This window comes from Pezoporus flaviventris, unplaced genomic scaffold, assembly GCF_033815535.1.
Source record: "Pezoporus flaviventris isolate CSIRO_AGI_PZ_B2104156 unplaced genomic scaffold, CSIRO_AGI_Pfla_v1 ptg000213l, whole genome shotgun sequence".
Classification (NCBI taxonomy): Eukaryota; Metazoa; Chordata; class Aves; order Psittaciformes; family Psittacidae; genus Pezoporus; species Pezoporus flaviventris.
Window position 1 is genome coordinate 14,982,947 of NW_026892761.1, and position 20,128 is coordinate 15,003,074.

At 43.5% G+C, this 20,128-nt stretch overlaps 1 long non-coding RNA gene across 1 annotated transcript; it reads left to right on the forward strand.

The window, feature by feature from the left end:
• Positions 1-1,444: 1,444 nt before the first annotated feature.
• On the forward strand, positions 1,445-15,883 carry LOC133262347 (uncharacterized). The gene is made up of 3 exons (XR_009741279.1): positions 1,445-1,553; positions 14,373-14,431; positions 15,351-15,883. It is a non-coding gene; the product is annotated as an uncharacterized LOC133262347 (long non-coding RNA).
• Positions 15,884-20,128: the final 4,245 nt, after the last annotated feature.

Consider the following 20,128-nt stretch of genomic DNA (forward strand, 5'->3'; position numbering starts at 1 on the left):
CCCTGGATTAGATGGGAACTTTCTTCATTTATTTGGGATGGAGAGCAGAGTAAAGGTGTGCAGTTTGTCCCCTTAAGTATCTACCAGATTCCAAAGTCTAAGAAAATATCAGTACTGCTTTGCCAATGACTCCCAGGAAAAGATTGTCACAGGGATTATTTGCTGGGGACAGAGGAGGTAATAGCCTACTGGTGCTGTGCAATCAGTGCTTAATTAAGTCCTAAACACAGCAAAAAACCTGACAAATTGTTGGGAAATGGGACAAAACGTCTATGGCTGGAGTTTAGATTTTTTTTTTTTTACCAGATGCTAAAATCAATGAGCTGAGACAATAAATGGAGAGAGGTGTAGCTGATCTACAGGAGGTCACTGCATGCTTCTGCCTCTGTCACCGAGAACAGTAGAGTTCATGCCATGGAAAGGCTGCAGTATCTTTTCCAGCTTCCATAATGTCAGCACTGCCTTTTTTAGGACAAGGAAACCCCTACCTGAAGACTATGCTGCATAGAGGAAAGTGGCACAGGCAGGCAAAGTTCCGTGAAAAGATTCACAGTGGCCTGCTCCATAGTCCCAGGGCAAACTCGGCTTTGCGAATGGGATGCCAAAGCTCAGGTGCCTCATACACCAGGCAGTGGTTGCTTTGGGGTCCCATTAACTCTTTGCTTTTGGGTCACGTGGGTGGAACAACCATCCCTTGTATTGTCCAAGACCAGGTTGGACACAGGGACTTGGAGCAAGCTGCTCTAGTGGAAGGTGTCCCTGCCCATGGCAGGGGTTGGAGCTGGAGGAGCTTTCAGGTCTGTGATTCTATGAGCTCTTGAAGGGACTCTGCTCCTGGGCAGGTCTGAGCTTTCAGACTCATCAGGATGTCCTGATTCCCCCAAAAGCAACATCTTTCTGATACAAACAGACCTCCAGTGCTAAGAAGTGGAGCTGAGAGTGTGCTGTTGCCATAGCAGGGGCAGGGGAATCTATGGAAACCTTTGACAGGGGATTGCTGTACGTACTTGCAAAACAGCACAGCCAAAAGCAGTACCAGGGCACTTACAAGGCATGCTGTGAAGCTGGGATAATTTCCATCCATTTAGCAAAGTGCTTCCAGTCCTCGTTTCAGAGCAGGTAAAAGGAAAATACAGTAAATATTGAACAAACAAAGTTAATCTGTAGCCACAGCACTTTACCCAAGAGAAAGCTCAAACCATCTGACTGTTGCCTGCTTCTGGTTTATTATTTTCCTCTAAGGCAGGATGCCTTTTTCTGTTGTTGTTGAAAAGACTACAGCTGTGTGATGGTTGGTTGCTCTCATTCCCCTCCACACACAGACATGCTAACCCATAAGGCACAGGTGAAAATCATGGGGTAGTCAATCCCTACGGCAAACGCAGACATTTTAGTAACATGATATATATATGTGAGTAATCGCACACTTTGCTCTTCAGTTTGGCGGAAAAGTGCCCTTGAAAATTGCTTACTCTCCTACTAAAATATACTGGATTTGTACTCCAAGGGACAAAGCAGAAGTACAATGAATAACTGCAATCAGGAAAAAACAAGTAAGGTTCTTTGAATTTGTCCTTTCACAGAGATTTAGGACTCGGTTCTTAAAGTTTTTCTTACTACTGCACTGTGCTCTGTTCTTGGCTACAGTAGTTTAAATATCAACTGGTGTGGCTAAATTGGTTCTTGAAATTTGCAAGCACGGTTACCAGGGATGAATTTTATTTTCAAGGCTAATACAGTTATCAGTCTGATTTTGTCTTTTACCACTTACATCATCATGACAGTCAAAAGCGTTATAAAATGCCTGACCAGAAATGTTCTGTTGAATACATCATGAATGGACCCAAATTGCCTGTGAAGATTGCAAATCCTTTGTTTTGCCGAGAAAATGCTAATTGCTCATTTTCCATTGAACTCAGGCATTTTGGGACAAGATCATATTTCATGTTCTCTTTTCTGGGGAAATCTTCACTGGATATAAATAGTTACAGCACTCAAATGACTTCCAGCAGTCTTAGTGAAGGTGTTACTCTGGTATGGAAACGTAACTGGTTCTGCAAGTTTCATTGAGATGATTTCAACCTGCCTGCTGTTGTGCCTACTAGAGACACTTCTCATCCATTGCTAGCTACAGGGACCTTTGAAATTGCAGAAGAATTGGGGTGTTTCAGGGCCAAAAGGGCTCATTTTGATTTCTGACTCTGGATTCTTGCATTTTAATTCTCATGAGCCTTTGGTCCAGGCAGGCAAGCATGCTGACAGCAGGTTCAGAATAGGTGGCAGCAGCTACCCTCATCTTGATCAGCTCAGAGTCTCCAGGATATTTGCAGAGCAAGTCTTGAACTTGACATTCTGTGTCAGGTAGGGAGGTGTTTTAAAAGTCCTCTGCCACCATGTTTGTTCAATGTACTACACAGCCCTGTACAGATCACAGAGGGCAGCGTCATTTTTTGGCTGGGTCTTTTTTGCTTTCTCCCAGAACCAAGGATGAGTGGAGGCCCTTTCAAGAACATGCAATCTTTTGGGTAGCGTCAAGCTACCTTTTTGTTTGTAGGGATTTCTCAGTCTGCTCAAAAATGAAGATGCTCTCCCAGAAGGGAGGGAAAGGTCTCTCTCTTCCCTTTTCTCCAGAGGAGAGAAGATTTGAAAATGGCAGTTATCAGACATACAGTTAAGCAGACGGTCAGCTGTGCTCAGCACCATTTGGATCATTGTCACAGTTTAAGCTAAACTAGAACTGGTTTAAACTAAAAACATCAGTGTTATCAGCATTGTTCCCTGGCTGAAAGTCAAAAACACAGCACTGCACCAGCTACTAAGAAGGAGAAAAATGACTGCTACTGCTGAATCCAGGACAATCACATTTTCAGAACTATAACAGAATGAAAACAGTAACACCAGACCAGAGGTATAACACAGCAAACCATACAGACATGTAAGGCACAAGCAGCCATTAGGTGAAAGGCAAACATTATTTAGCAACTCACAAGTTCATAAATGGTAGGTTTACAGAAACTTAATCCCCTTCTACTCGTTAGGGGATTTCACTACAAACCAGAAATAGCTGATTGGGAATAGGAGCAATGTATTTAAAAGAATGAAGCACACTTCAGAAAACTCCTCTGAATCCTTCAAAAAGTAAAAACACTAATTAAAGAAAGATGTTTCTGTAAGAAACAGCCACAGGTTTACAGGGTGGGAATTGGCTAACTTAGAGCCTGTTCTGTGCGTCTGGCCACTGCCTGGCAACTGCAAATCTTCACACTATAAAAACTCTTTCAGTAACACTTTGAAATACTTGCCCAATCATGTTTAGTTCACTTGGGATTTATTATAATACCATTAGATGGGATTATATCATTTGGTTTATTGTCAATTGCATTTCCATATTGTGTCCAGTGGTTTTATGATGTGGACAAATATTACACCAAGGACTTAGGCTCAGGCCATCACATTTAAATTCTTTTCCTGAGTAACAGTTGGCAGAAATCCTCATCTCAGACATCCAGGCTGCAAAACCCTCCTTGGAAGCAAAGGGGAGACCAAACACAGTTTTATGCTATTGAGAGGATTGCTCCAATGGTGCTGTGTGTTCTAGAGTTTGCTGAATCCACCTAAGTGCTGGAATCAAATACAAAATGCATTGTCTATCTCTCCCTTCACCTTGACTAAAAAGACCACAGTGAAGTACAGATCTGAGATCTTCTGATTCATAATGGCCGGCCAGAGCAGGAGCATGAGCACCAGGACAGATGCCCTAGCCTGACAGGTATCTAAACTACCTGGAAAGCTGGTAATGAGCTGAAGCCCTCAGACTCAAATGTCTGATCACATCTGCTTTCATATCCAAAACATTAAATGCTTCCAACAGTAATAAGGCCCTAGAGAAATGAAATCACCATCAGGGGCAACAAGAAGGACATCTGACTTCTTGTCTCACCAGATTAAAATCCTTTTGTACTATGCTTCTCACCACTCTTTCAGGACAATAAGTAAATAACCCCTTTTCTTATAAAGTGAACAAGAACAGCTTAGATGTATTGGATTGCATAATGCATTTTCAACAACAGTTTTATTGCTGTCACCTCTAATAGAAATTAAACGTGTGCTAATGGCCTAGGTAACAGGAATGCAGGTTTCTCTGTATGGGAAAAAGTGTTGCTTTCTAACAAACTTAGTCATGTTAGAGAAGAAGGTGGATTTTGTTGTTGGAAGCTGCCTGGAAGTATTTTAAAGAAAGCATATGGCAAAGCACAGAAAACATCTAAGGAAACAATAATAAAACCAAAACATGATAGAAGTATCAGTGCTTCACAGCAGTAATAATAATAACCTTAATAATAAAAATAATGCGTAATGGGACTATACAGACAAAGAATCAGCTCTAAAACATATGTGGTGAAAGATCTTCGTGTTGATGAATCATTTGTTCTGATCATAAAATAATATCCATAATTTGAAAGTTAGGTGTTAAAAGAAAAATTAATCTGGTCAAGAGTTGGTCTGCTTGTGAAAATGACCATGATGCTCTGATTGCAACGTGTGTGCCTGTGTGCAGCACGTGAGCAGGGAACCCAACGTTCCTAATCCCTTCCACCCCAGTGGGAGGAGGCAGTCCTCCTCAGTGGAAACTTTCCCTCTTTCCCCTGTGCAAAAGCAGAATGGGGCAAGACTGTGGTGGAGTCTTTCTGCAAGCCTTGGAGAAATGTGATGTCTTCAAGGCCTCTTTCCCCCTGTCAGATTTGACCAAACACAGCTGCTGGCTCAAAGGACGTGCAATGAGCTTTGCAGATAGTCCTTTGCCTGTGTTGTCCCTGGTGGTAACCAGACAGCCCAAGGAAGCTGTGAAGAGGGTTTCTCTCAGTTGGAACCTGGCCTGTGGTGCTGTTTCTAGTGGAGAGTCTCAGTGCATCTGTAGGGAGGTTTATGCCTCCTTCTAGGCACCAACCAATATTTGGCCTGGGGAAAGCAAATGAGTCACATCTGCACAGCTCCTTGGCAAACAAAAGCCCTGTAAAGCTCTTTCTTTTAGTTAGTAGGTTCTCACAGGGAAGATATATTTTCATGGGAATTTACATTTTTTTGCCCTTGAGAGAAATTTCACTGTTTTCCTTAATCAAAAGCCGTGTCATTTTTACCACTAAACACCTCACTTCTTCCCATCTGGCCAGAAACACTCCAGTGAGACATGGGCTTGGAAGAACTTGCAAGCCTTGGAGGGCCAGATACAGCAGACCAGGCTGACTCAGTTCCTTTATGGCTCTATGCAGTGGGCTTGCCTATAAGCGCATATCCCTGTGTGGATGTAACCCCAGCATGTGCAGTTCCTGGCAGGTGTAGAGCAGAAGCCAAGAGACAGAGGAGATCTAAACCGCACTCTCTCCTGGAACAGTCAAACAGACTTCAATGGTGCTTGAGCAGTGGTGAGGACGGGTCTGGTTTTGGCAGGCCCAGAGCCATATGTGTCCTGTGACCTAACTGGAAGTGATGGATTTGCTGGGGAAAGACCGCTACTGACCATGTGGGCAGTGTGGAAGAGCTGCCACACACTGTCCTTGCAGCACTTCCCAGCACAGCTGGGCAGCTGTGCACCAGCTTAGCCCTGGATTGCAGTGAGAAGGTCCATTTTGTTTTGGACTTGGGTCCTCCCAAAGTCACACCTCAAGCATACATGCCCATGTAACCTTGCGTAACCTCATGTATAACTGCACGAGGAAGCAGTTTTGGGGTCTATTTAAGACCTGTTTTGCCTGTAGGTCTGTTGATCGTGGAAGTTATAGAGATCTCTGAAGAAGAGCTACTTGAAATTTACCATTGGATATATTTTCCACATTAAGAGGGAAGGAAACCTCAAGGAAAAATGTCAGTTTTTTTAATTAATTCCAAAGAAATAAACCCCTGTTAATTGAGAGAATTCATTTTGCATTAGTCAACAAGGGAAACATTTCTCTAACAACTGAGAAATGGAAGTGTGCAGTCTGTCATGCAGATATTTCCTGCAAGATTCAACTGGATAGCTTCTTCAGTTGCTGAAAACTGGGGGGAAAAAATCAATGGATTTTTCTTCTTGCAATGAAAAGTATTCTTAGTTTGTGCACACTCAACAGTTTTGCAGCAGGGGAGAATTTACTTGACCCCTTTTGTGTCCAGCACTACAGCAGTAAAATACAGGCTTTCCATTTTCCCTCTGCAGCGCTTTGCTTATGATCCTCTCCCTTCCCATTGTGATTTCAGCTGCAATTACCAGTTCTGGACTCATGTAGGATTGACCTGAGGACTAGAGAGACCTTTTTACCCCTAAGGAGGTTGCCAGCAAGCATGCCATGGAGAGGGCTATCACTGGAAATGAGGTCTTACATGTGCTACCCTCTGAAGCATGAGAAGTTTGCACAAGGCACCTTTATGTGTGGGGTAAGGCAGAGCTCCCTTGCAGGAGGCTTGCTGGGTGATGGTGTTTTGTAACACTCAGCCTTGCAATGCTGGTGTCAGCACCCACTGCCCTCTGCCACAGAGTGAAGGGCAAGAAATGCAGGGCAAGAAGTTCTCAGTCTGCTTGCTCTAATACCCTCACAAAACCTAGTTCTGCAAAGGCCAAAATTATCAAATGGGGAGACTGAGCCCAAGAGCCTACCAATTGGAACTGACAGGAAAGGAGACAAGAAAATGAGGCTGGATGACTTAGAGTCCACTGAATTTATACAGAGCCTCACTTTTTCTAGCCCCATTCAGGTTCTTTAAGAAGGTGTGTATGTTCCATTTCTTTTGTTAGAAAATATCCAGGATGTGGCTGATGGTTTCTGTTTCAGAGGATGTCTGAGATGCAGGGCCATAAGGTCCAGCAGGTTGTGTAAGAGGTATGTCATCTTTTCTGTTTGTTTACTTGCTTATCTGTGGTTTTTTTTTTCTCTTGAGGATAAAATCCAGTAACCATTAATGCAGTCATCTAACATGTTCCTTCTAAAGAACAAACTCAGTTGCCTTCCACCACCTTCCCTTTCCTGTGCTGTTTCTGAGAAGTGCTGAATGAAAAGAGAAAGCTGCATTTTGGTTTTGGTTTTAAATTTAAAGAGGGGGATTCAGGCTGGATGTGAAGGAGAAATTTTGCCCAATGAGGGTGGTAAAAACACTGGCACAGGTTGCCCAGAGAGGTGGTGGATGCCCCATCCCTGGAGACATTCCAGGCCAGGCTGGATGTGGTTCTGGGTGACCTGATCCAGTTAAAGATGTCCCTGCTCATGCAGGGGGTTGGACTAAATGAGATTTGAAGGTCCCTTCCAACCCAAACCATTCTGTGATCCTATGATTTTCCAAAATGACATTCAGCGTGGCTATGCACATTTGTGCTTGGTTTAAAAATATCTCTATGCTTCTAGACATGTTCAGCTCCTGCTTTGTTGAGAAAAGATCCCCAGTGGAGTGTTGGGCCACATAAAGATGAGCTGAACAGCAATGCGTACTCATGGATATATGAAAATGCTGAGCTGTCAGGGATGGAAGAAGTGTCTGCATGCTGGTGCTGACAGGGTGGCATTTAAAAGCAAAGGAATTGGAGAGCACAGAGGAGGTGGCATTATTTAATGTAGGGCTGATATTGTTAGTTTCTCTTTAAACAGTTTCTTCAGAAGTACTTCCACAACATGGAGCTAAGGACCAAGAAATGTCAGTTTAATTTGGTCTCTGATACTCAATCAGTGCATGGCCTCGGGCAAGTGACTTATCTTTATCTAAACGTCTGCATCAGTGAAACAGAGGCAAAAGTACCTTCCACTAGAGTATCAGTGAGTTTAGCATAACTCATTAATGTTTCCTTGGAGCTTTTAAATCCTGCAGCAGAATATCCTCTGCAGGCTCTGGTGGTTAATGCACTGTAGGGGTGACGGGCAGGAGAAAGCAAAGCTGGGCACCCCCATTTTGTGCTCTGTGACTGACAGCTTGTGATACGGTATTAGGTACATGGCTGGTGTGCCAAGTGCGGGTCCCCATCAGTGTGATTAGAGGATGCTCCCAGTGGAGAAGACTGTGACTGGGAGAGTGCCAACAATGTCTTGCTGAGAAACAAACAACCAAGGTATCAGCCCTGATCACTGCATTCAGCTAATGAAAATGTATGTAATTGATATTTTATAACTATATGGAGAAAGGATTTTTATTTTTTTTTAGGGCTTTAATGGTATCGATTGATGGGAAGGAAGCCAGATAGATGTCTCTAAGCTGCAGGCTATAGGGCTAAAGTGCTTTTGAGTCAAGAAATGTATACTTGTTTAAAATTCACTTCAAATTTTCACATAATTTGCAGCTTTTAATCACGTTTTTGGACCCTGACAATTAATCACGTAGCCACTCCAGTCAACTGATTGTCTCATTTCTGATCAATTATTGTTGTCAACATCTTTCCCCTATATTCTGAGTACTGACTCGTACCATGAGGCCCTGGGATACGGTTCGGAATGCTCTCTTTGCAGATGCTCTGGCGCAGAACTTTCCTGACGTTCATCACTGCTCATTTCATGTGAAGCTGCTTGGAGTAGCCCAGTGGAGGCAATACTGATGCTCTAAAATACATGCAGATATTGCTGCTTTCTAGTTCCATGAGCCCTTCAAGGCAAAGATTGTCTTTTGCTCTGTGCTAGTACAGCCCCTCAAAAAGACAGGAAGGGTCTTGATCTTTTCTTAGGCTCCTCATGGTGCCAAAATTCATTAAGTCATTTGGGTTCTGTTCATATCCAACTGTGATTACATGGGCTGCTTTTTCTTTGCCCATGGCATCACACTGGGCAAAGCAACATGTAGAAATAACAGTTCATTTTTGTCTATAAAATAAGATTAAAGAGCAGGGGATCTACATCATCAGGTTCCTACTGCAGAGAAAAAGGGATAACCTGGGCTCCCCATGCAGGTGACTAACATGCAACCCAGATCTAGATGAGCCTGTGTGAAAAGCAGGCAAGTAAAATGAGCTTACTGCAGCAAAGGCATGGTTTGAAAAAGCTTTAGACTTTAGAAAGGGTACTTTAGACAAAGGGTTTATATTGATTTTAATGGGGTTTGGACAGTTCAACAGCACTGGCTTAGGTTTAAGCTCTCTGATTGGCTTTGGTCGTTGTAGATAAGATTCTCTTTCTGTTGTGACATGGGAGGACCGAGCAGTAGTAGGCACTTAGAAGCCCAGTTTTCAGCCTGCACAGTGCATGAAGCTGTGAATTGGTTTGTGTTGTTTTCTTTGTCTTTTTGTTTTGTTTTCCTTGAGGAAGAAAATGTTGCTCATTTTGAGATATTTTAAAAGGGATCTCCATGTCCTTCCCCTTTTTCTCTTTTTCACTCTCACTCACTGGAGCAAAACATGAAACATTCACATGCAAAGCATTAAACCAAAAGAAGATAATAAAAAGAGTGGAAGACAAGGATGAAAAGTTGACTTTCCTGATCTACCTCTCCATGCACCCATGCATGAAGTGTCTTGCACATACACATCAAAGAGACTTAACTATGAACGCAATGTGAGATTTCATTTTCAGTTCTTACTAAATGGAATAGTTACATGGAGAGAGAAAAGGAACAGGCTGGATGTGAGAGGAAAGTGCAGAGTCATTCTTTCTCTTCTTGTGGTCAATGTGTCATTCCTTGGTATAGCTCTGCTTGGGACATTTTTCTGTGGAAACAGAATAAAGAAAATCAGATTTGTTTTAATACTGTTGGTAAAATTATACTGAAATTGTATGCAAGACTCTCATTTGATACCAGGTCTTAGCAGGTTGCTTCTAAAAACATAACTGGTTTAGTGTTACTGTTGTCTTCTCTCCCACCACTTCTTTTTCCAGTTCCTCTAATCATTATTCTACTTACTTCATTTGTAAGAGCTGGCTTAAACAATCCAACATTGCAAAATAGCATTTATGGAGATTGAAAGTTGTGGTAATTAATCATCTTTGGATGAAATTCTAGCCCAATGAAGTCAGTAGCAAAGCTCATGCAGCTTCAAGGTTTCAGCTCACGGCATTTTAGTGCCATGAATTACTTGTACTCTGGATGTCTTTTGAAGTTTTGTGTACATTAAGGAGAAATATTGGGGTTGTGTGTTTGGTCATTAGGAAGGAATAAACAATGGCTGCAAGAATAAAAAGTTATACAGAGAGTAACAGTGTTTGGTATTTCTTTTGTCCCTGCAGACCTGAAGCCCAAATCAGTTTTTGTGACTGCTCTTTAAACAGTTGGGGATCTAGAAGCTGAGCCCTACTCTTTCTGGCTAAGTAGTAGTCACAATTTAGCTCATGTGTGTGCTAATGATGCATGAGGCACAAGCCAGAATTCTCCGAAGTTTCACTGGTTTTGCAGAACTAACCATAAAAAAGCTTTCCTGTATTTATGGAGTCTTAGTTACAGCTCACTGAAAACACTAGTAAGCTTCCCTTACTACTAGTTGATGTCAATGAACTTTTGGCTCAGATCCACAAACATCTGATTCTCCTATTCGAGCTGGTATGACTCCATTATGCAGTATTCAAGAGTTTGTAACACTTCATCAGAATACACCATAGATAAATTGAAAACATGCTTATTTAATCCATGTAATAGGATCAATCATTTTTTTTCCCCCAAAAAATTTACTAAAGCAAAACCTAAGGGATTCCTTAAACCCCCAGGACCTGCACTAACTGGGCTGCCTGCAGTAATCCCTCTCTGGCCTTAGAAAGACAGGCTCAAATATTATTTCAAAGCACTTAATTTCTCCCCCCAACACCTCACATTCTTCTTGAGTTTGTGGCACTGCCAGATATAGACAGAGAGTGAATAATCTTTGGAGAAGCTGCAGATGTCTTCTTCAGACTCTGACAAGCCTTGGTCATTGATGAACAACAGCAACTTTCTCAGTGATCAGGTTTGGGTTTTTTCCTTTCTTAATGAAGTGGTCAAGATGGGACCACACGTGATGATAATACTGACCGGTCACAAGCAGCAACATCTCTAAATATCGTGAGCAGTGTAATGCCAAAGTTAACACCTGCAGTACCTCTCAATTTCTCACAATGGTTAAGAAGGTCCTTAGCAGACAGGAGAAGGAAAGAAACCAGGGGTACTTGTGTGATCTGCTCATGTCACAGAAGTCAGTAGCAAAAGTCATAAAACCATCTAGTAGTGGATATTTTCTCAGACAAGTACAGAATTTCTAATGAGGATTTTTCCCTCTCATATCAGTGACAATGTTGATTATCCTGAGTTCAAGGGGAAAATCCACCTTGCCTCTGGGCATGCAATAAATCATCTAATATCACTCTAAAGAATTGATCACCCATGAGGGGCCATGGTCTCATCATTGGCTTGGAGAAAGGAGCAGTTGATACAAGGCAAAAGCACTCCTCGAGTATGTTGTATAACTTTTTGTATTCATTAAGATGCTTCAGATACAGAACAACCCCCTTTGTTCAATATTTATCTTTTCATCTGCCCTGACCTGGGAAATGAGAGCACTCTGAGAAGTTAATTGAAAGCTTGCTTTGTTTCATTTTAGCTTTCAGGTCTAAAACTTCACTTTCAGTAATGGTACTGAGAACACTTTTGTCCTGTCTGCAATAGCTCAGAAACCTTTTCCAGCAGCAACTGGGAATTTGTTATTGATCACCATTGTCTTATTCCAGGAATTGTCCACTGAGCTGATTTTTCTTATCGAATGACAACAGGAACCCCCAGCCCAGGAAGAGGATTATTTCTCTCATATTTCCATAGCCAATCAATCACAAGATGCTCTACACAGGATTCCCATGTTGTCTGTCCTAGATGAGTCAGGGGGTTTTGATTTGTATTTTATTCTATCCTTCCTCATCCAAGTCTGCTTCCTGCCAAGAGAGGCTGAGGTCTGAGCAAGGATTGCAGAGAGCTGCATTCAGATCCTGAGATGTAAAAGCTCCTTGTGTAACTTTTATGAAATATTTGTGCCTGAACTAACATATATGAACAAACATACATGCATTTATATGGCAAAAATAAAGATATAATTTTGTTATTAATATGGTCCATGCATTTTTGGGACCAGTAACTCTTTCTAACAGGATTTATATATATAGTACTTTTTGCAGTACTGTCCATACCTGCTGGCAGAAGAAAATATTTACCAGGGTCATATTAATTAAATAAAAACCCACAAGATTGCAAATTGACAGTGTTATTTTGAGTAAAGCTTGAAAAGCCACTAGGTGTGGGACATGGAGGACTGAGCCATGAAGAAAGTGGTAGAGTATGTGCAGAGGTGCCAAGCCCCAGTGTTAATAAATCTTTGAGTCCTCTTTCAGGACAGGACTAGGTAGGTGAGGGCACAGCATTCCAGCATTAGCCCCAGTGTCCCTTAGACATTCTGCCCTGACTAATAGGGGATAAATACTATTAAATACTAATGAATAAATTAAATACAAATAAATAAATATTAATAAATTGGAGAGGGGCTTCGGACAAGGGCTTGTAGGGACAGGCCAAGGGGAATGGCTTTAACCTGCCCGAGGGGAGACTGAGATGAGCTCTTAGGCAGAAGCTCTTCCCTGGGAGGGTGCTGAGGCGCTGGCCCAGGGTGCCCAGAGAAGCTGTGGCTGCCCCATCCCTGGCAGTGTTCAAGGCCAGGTTGGACACAGGGGCTTGGAGCAAGCTGCTCCAGTGGAAGGGGTCCCTGCCCGTGGCAGGGGTTGGAGCCGGATGAGCTTTCAGGTCCCTTCCAACACAAAGCAGACTATGATTCCGTGATTCTATTTCTGATCATTTCTGAAGGTGGGAATTCATGGAGCAGCTGATGAATAATGATTTATCAGTAGTTCCATGTTTACATTTCTTTGCATCACACAATGTACTCAACCAGCTCCACACTGCTCCCTTATTAGCACAGACCTCTATTTTACAACAGCTCTTGTATTTATGTTTCAAAGGACAAAGTAGCAATAACAAGAAAGCAATAACAAGGAGCCAACAGAACTGAATGTGTCCTAAAACAAGGAATAAAAAAACTCAGCCAAGAATGCAGTGTGGATAAAAGCATGTTATTTCCAAAGAAGGGATGAATCCCAATACTTTACATGAAGTGAAAGATGAAACAGTAGTTATTTTGAGATTGGCCTTAATTTGCTGGTGATACTGGTGATGTTAATACAGTTATTTAAAAATGTTTACCAGTGTGTCCAGCATCAGCTGTGATATCATACTCCTTAGTTGAAAACTCAAGTTTTCCCTTAAATGAGATGTGTTCAAAGAGTTCAGAAAGAAACAAAACCAAACACATAAAAATGAGGCAACACCACCATGTTGGTGCTGCACCATTTTTCTGCTTTACAGATTTTGGTCCTTTCATGTTACATTCCTGAATTCTTCTCCACAAGCCCAAGGGTGACACACACTCGTTTTTGTCTTGGGTCTTTGCAAAAATCAGTGGGGTCCCAGTAATGGAGCTCAGAGAAATGTGATGCTCATAGTAAAACTTGGCACCACCTTAGATATACTCTCTACAGCAATACAGGGAGCTTCAAAAAGCCTTTGCCCTTAGTACTCTCTCTTGGTTCTTGTCTAAGGATTTCATGCAAATGTTTTATTCATTTCAGTCCAGAAACCACTGAGATCTTATATTTTTATTTTAATCCTTAATATTCCAAATCTCTACATGTCTTAATATACTGAAAGACTAAAAATAACGACCTCAACACCCTCACCCTGCCCCAGGCACTTTGGGTTTTAATCTTTTTCAAGGGGGTTAATTTTAGACTTGGCATCTTTGCCCCATGAACTTCCCACATGTGGTTAAAGCTACAAGCCAGGTCCTGCCACCAGCCATATTTACCAGAAACAGCAGCAGAAATTTCCAGCAGAACAGTAAAGGGGCTGCAGTTCCTGTTGTTCTGCCAGTATATTTCATCTAAAAATATTATTCATCTTGCCAACCGCTTTAATGCAATTGGGGAATGGCAGAGCTGGGAAGGCAGAAGAAAAGCTCTTTGTTAAAGAATTTCAGCTCAGAAGTGACTCTATTTTCTATACTGTCTGCTGCTCTTTTCCTTTCCTTTCTGTATGTCCTTCTTCCCTGTTTACCCTGTCTGTTCTCAGACTTTTCCCAGTTGTATTAATTAATAGTTCTATTCACCAGAATACCTACCATTTAAGGTGCCCGTGCTTGACTTTTAAACACAACTTTTTAAAGTGAACTTGAACAAAGAGAGATAGTGTAAAAAAGATTGCCCTGCTGCAGGATTAAAATCCTTCCTGATACAACTACCTGGGTTTAGACCATGGGAGTAACCTGGAAATAGTTACAGGGAGCATGGCACACAGGCTCTTCCGAGCCAACCACAGCAGCAATCTTTGGCTTTCCCTCATTTCGTTGACTCTGCCATTTCTTTCCTTTGTAGTTTTCTGTTGCTAAAGCAGAAGCTGGAAGATGATCAGAGAAGAAAGCAGAGACACTGAGGTCAAGTGTCCTTGAAGTCTGTTTGTGACTAATACAGCAATGAGCTTATTTGGGGAAAATCCAAAACCAACTTGTTCTGCACCTGAGCATGAAGGGTACCTGCTCAAAGAAGGGCAGTGGAGCTGGTGCAGGGGCTGGAGTACAAGTGTGATGGGGAACGGCTGAGGGACCTGGGGGCTTCAGTCTGGAGAAGAGAAGGCTCAGGGGGACCTGATCGCTCCCTACAACTGCCTGACAGTAGGATGGAGCCAGGAGGGGCTGGGCTCTGCTCCCAAGGAACAAAGGACGGGATGAGAGGAAATGGCTTCAGGTTGTGCCAAGGGAGGTTTAGACTGGTTGTTAGGAACAATTTCTTCACCGAAAGCATTGTCAAGCATTGGAACAGGGTGCCTAGTGGTGGACTTGGCAGAACTGGGTTAACAGTTGAACTCTATAATCTTGCAGGTCTTTCCCAACCTAAGTGATTCTATGATTCTATGGTCACACTAAAGCAGGAGTGGGCATTAAAACCAACCCACTCCTAGCAGCAGAGAAGGAAAAAATCCCACAACACTCGTAGGGATTTTTTAATGTTTGACTTCACTTTAATAACCTGACAGCCTCTTATTTACAACAGCAGAAACCCTTCCAGGTGCTGTTGTGCACCAGGCTGGATCCAGCTACCATGTCTGCTGTGACCTTGAGAGGAGGGGATAAGAGGATGGTGAGAGCTGGGATCTGTGCTCGCATAGGCATGAGCTCCCAGCCTTCCTCCAGCTTGATGCAGCTGGGAATGGGTCCTTTGGAGGATGCTTACAGGCGTTCTCTTGGCTTTCAGGCTAGCTCACCATGGTTCAACCCAGGTGAGTGCCTCAGTGAAGCTTTGTGGTACTTCGGCAGTAGAAATAACCTGTTGCCTTCTATTTGCTCTTTTACATAGATCTGTGAGGATACAAGCAAGTAAAGAAAAGCAGAAGCGGCTAGATTATAAAACAAATTGTGGTTCAAACCAGGCAGAGGAAAGCTTCTATCAAGAGAGTTTTAACCTTCCACACGCTTTCATTTATAATTATTATTTATGATGATTACTACCATTAATTTGTTTAGTGAGCTGAGTGAACATGTTATCCTGGCAAGTGTCAATAAAATAAACAATCTCTTCCCCCTCCAAATCTAATATTCTAAAAGTGGCAGGATACTAACTAGATCTTGCACAACCTGATAAAATCATTACAGCCTGAAAATGGTGTAGTACAGAGGAGTCTTTTAAGAAGATCTCTGAAGGAAGAAACTGAAGGATGCTGACATACATTAATAGGAAAGCTGCTGCAGGCATATGCACAGGCTGAAGATGTGCAATCTGGAGTGTGCAGGGGACATGAGGCAGGGTTGAGGGCAGGCATGGGGAGGAGAAGGGCTGGTCCAAGCCTTGCTGTTGAGTTAGGACAATGCTCAGAGCCAAGTAGGTGATTTTACTGGCAAACCAGTGTGGTGAATCCAGCCTCTTCATCAAGACTGCCATGCAAGAGAGATATTGCCTCTGAAGAAGGTACAATTTAGCCTCGTACCCTTTGTCCGGGAGGCAAGGAGAGAGGACCAAAAAATGAGGAGAAAGAGGAGGAAATTGGTGATGGGCAATCCACAGCACCATTAATGCCAGGTTGCAAGATGAGCTACTTGCTTGTCCTCACTGTGGTGACATACGAGGAGTGCAGTGAGAGGGTCGCTCAGGCCCCCACCTTGCACCAGCAAATCAGGTTGAGAGCTGTTCTGTATTGTCTTGGCCAACTGGCAGCTATAAATGTACACACTGGGATGATCATTGCCTCCTTACAGTCTTATCTGACGGTCTCATATCCAGTGGAGGAACAATATTGGGTCAGGCTGTGTAATAGCCAGCCCCAGAACAAACTAAATCAAAACTCCCAAGGGAAAAACATCTCTGCTGTGCTTTGGTCCACCCCTCAGAGCTGGGTGAGCTTGTGAAAACCTGTGCTGTGGTAAAGGAGTCTTACCTTCAACACATAGTATATGCACCACATGAAGTTGTGGCCATCTTACTCCACGGATTCCATCTCTGAGCCTTTTTGCTCTACAAGAGCAGTGTAAAGCACGAGAGCTGACTCTTGCAGCTATGCACAATTAGGCGGAAAATGTGGAATATGAAGAAAAAATTGTGGCTATCCCAGTGTTACACATGATGGAGTATTTCCTTTCCAGCCTTTGATAGCATCCATTTGGACTTATGAAAAAGAGGAAAGGACACTGTGTGCGTGTGTGATGGCGCTGGGGTCAGGAGAGCACTGGAGAGAGATGAATTCCCTGACCCTCTTCTTTGGAATCTTAATAACGTGTTAAGTTATTGTGCAGCAGAGGAATGCAATTAGCACAGCGGCCAACTCCTCCTCCAGCAGGTCATTACTGCATTAGTAAATGGAGGCTGTTAAGGCACACAGCATCCCTAAACATACCAGAGGGGCTGCTGGCCCAACAGGACCCAGGATTGATGAGAAAACTCCCACTGCTCTCTACCCTTCTCCATCCACTTTTCATTATTGCTTTTCTGATCAAGCATGCGACCACATCCTTCCCCTCCTCCCCCATACACTCTTCCTGAGACACGCTCCCAGGAGGCCTCTCTGGAAAATCCAATCACAACCTACTGAGAGCTGTCTGTGATATATGCAAAAGCAACCTCCAGCTGTAAAGAGCTTAGCATGGCCACGGGAAGCTTCCCCAGCCAAGCCGAGTAGGCAGAGATGAGGCTCAGAAGTGAGGTGCAGAAGCAGAGCAAGGCTGCTCTGTGTCAACTTGGATATGGAAAGAGATCAGCCCAGCCCAGCCCTGGGTGCTAACGCACTCACTGGTTTGTCCTGCTGGATTACAGGGAAATTTCTATCATATCCTGAGGTGCAGGTTACCAGCACTCTGCTGCTCAGGCTCAGTGGAAAGCAAGGAAAAGGGAAAAGGTTTCTCCACTGGAGTCACTGGACAAATTAATCCTGTGGTTTCCTAGGTCGGACAAATGCCATCATGCTTTGTATTGCTCCTGCTGTCTCTTGCATTAGCCTAAGCAGTTCCAGAGGAGCCCGGAGAACCCTGCGGATTGGATAACAAATGGCATTTGTTTTCACATGTTTTCAGTAATTCTGATTATTTTGAAACCATTCTGATTAGAATAAATGCAAGTTGGCATCTTTTTCCCATGATAAAACGTAACAGCCTGAGGTTAGTCATAACAATGATGAGAGAACCGGCGTCTTGCTCATGATAAAGACCTCCAGCACAGCCAGGTCAGGACATTGATGGCCCCTGGTAACTGATAAGTTTTTAATCCATACGCCATGTCATCCTTGAAACATTCTACAAAGTGCACCCATATTGCATGAATTTTGTGCCCACCAAAGTGCTGAAGATTATTTTCAGCAAGCTTCAGGATGACACCATCAGAAACAACCATGTAAGCTCTTCAAGGAGATGGGGAAGGTAAAAATCACTGCTACTGTTTCCTTATTTCATTGAGAAGTGAAGAGCTGACTCTAACAGATATCTGACTCCTTTGATAAGATACAACCCAATGAAATGACATCTCATAAGGCAAATAAAAACACAAGGATGGAGTAAGAAAGCAAGTCTCCTAGATTGTGGCACTCTTGACCAATCGATGTCTTCAAACAAGCACAGCCATGTTCAGGTGATCACTGCCCACTGGTCATGGAGACCACTGCAAAACAAATACTCCAGATTTCTTATTGTGCATGCCCAGCAAGTAGAAATGTCTGCAGTAACAAAGGGGTATGTTCTATACAGTCAAGAACCTGTGAATTACAGACCATACGACATGCTTATAAGTAAATAGAACTACAGTTTTAAACATATAATGACTTTTTTTTTTTACCAGAGTACTGTCTCCAGCTTCTCAGTATTAGAGACCATGTTTATATTGCTATGCAAATTATTCCTCATAACAAGTTTACAAATTTTATGTTCATTAGTAATAGCTTTATGAGCTTTTCCCTTCCTGTTTGATGCTATCTATAGTGCTCTGGTAATACATAATGAATGTTAACTGCTTGTGCTCTGGCTGTCGTGCCAGTTTACATTAGGATATTTTTCCATGCCTTTTGTTTCTAGCCGTTGGAAATTGGTGTTCAGTGGGAATGAAATAGCCAGATTACTTCATGCTGCTCCTTCCAGGCTTTTCATTTATCTGACTGATAAGGTGCTGGTGGATTAAATCACCAACTTCTCTTGTTTTACAGAATTGGGTTAAATATATGTTTAAGCTTTGGCAAGTGCAGTAATTTGCCTTTGGGCCAGGTCTTAGCCACAGACTCAAAGCCCCCCATGACCCATCTGTGTGCTCTCATAGCCCAGACTCCCTCCCCTCGTGTGCCGGGCTGCACCCCCAGAGCGTGAGCAGCAGCTCAGGGAGGGGATCCTGCCCCTCTGATGTGCTCTGGGGACAGCCCCTGCAGCCCTGATCCAGCTCTGGGGCAGCAGCAGAAGAGGGATGTGGAGCGAGGCCAGAGGAGGCCATGGAGATGCTGCGAGGGCTGGAGCAGCTCTGCTCTGGAGCCAGGCTGAGAGAGCTGGGCTGGGTCAGCCTGGACAAGAGAAGGCTCCTCAAGGGGAGACCTGAGAGCAGCTCCAGTGCCTGAAGGGGCTGCAGGAAAGCTGGAGAGGGGCTTGGGACAAGGGATGTAGGGACAGGCCAAGGGGAATGGCTTTAACCTGCCAGAGGGGAGACCGAGATGAGCTCTGAGGCAGAAGCTCTTCCCTGTGAGGGTGCTGAGGTGCTGGCACAGGGTGCCCAGAGAAGCTGTGGCTGCCCCATCCCTGGCAGTGTTCAAGGGCAGGTTGGACACAGGGGCTTGGAGCAAGCTGCTCTAGTGGAAGGTGTCCCTGCCCGTGGCAGGGGTTGGGGCTGGATGGACTTTCAGGTCCCTTCCAGCCCAGACCATCCTACGATTCTATGATCTATTGATAATACAGCCAGGATAGCTAGATGCGATTCTCAGTGGTATTTTCATATCACAACAGTCCTAGGTCGATGCAAATATATGTCAGACAATCCCCCAAAACTGCCTTTCCTAATAAAATGTATTTCTGCTGGGAAACCGTCATAAACCAGAGTACCAAAAAAAGTAGTAGAATGTATTGTCCAGTTTACATGTCTGGACAGACAATTCCCTTTGCAACAGACGTAACCTTCCAGGTCAAGCAGCTTATTTTGTGATAGCCACCAGTTTAGATTAATTGTCAGCCTCAGTTTAAATGGCTGGAGCAATACGGCAGGGGTGCATGTGTGATTGCAGTGATAGTGATGGAAGGAAGTTTCAGATGGGGACAGAAGTGCTTTGTTCGAGCCGTCTGTATCAGCCAACCTACTCCCTGCTTGTCAGGCTAAGCTCTACCTCCTTGCACAACATGGGATTGCAACCTTTATCTGCTGAATGCATCTCCCAGAGGTGTAAACACCCAGGAGGTCTGCTGCTTAGTGAAGAACATCAGCACAAACGAAACACAGGGAAGGAAAACCCAGCACTGGCAGTCTCTGAAATGGAGCCTCTCCAATCCCTCATGCTTAAGCCCTGGGAAGCTGTAGGTGTCCCCTCTATTTTGAAGCAGGATGCTCACATAAACATTAAACTCTGGAACCAACTTTTCACTAAGGCGTATCCAAGGCAGCAGCTTCCCTCCCATCAAACTACCAAG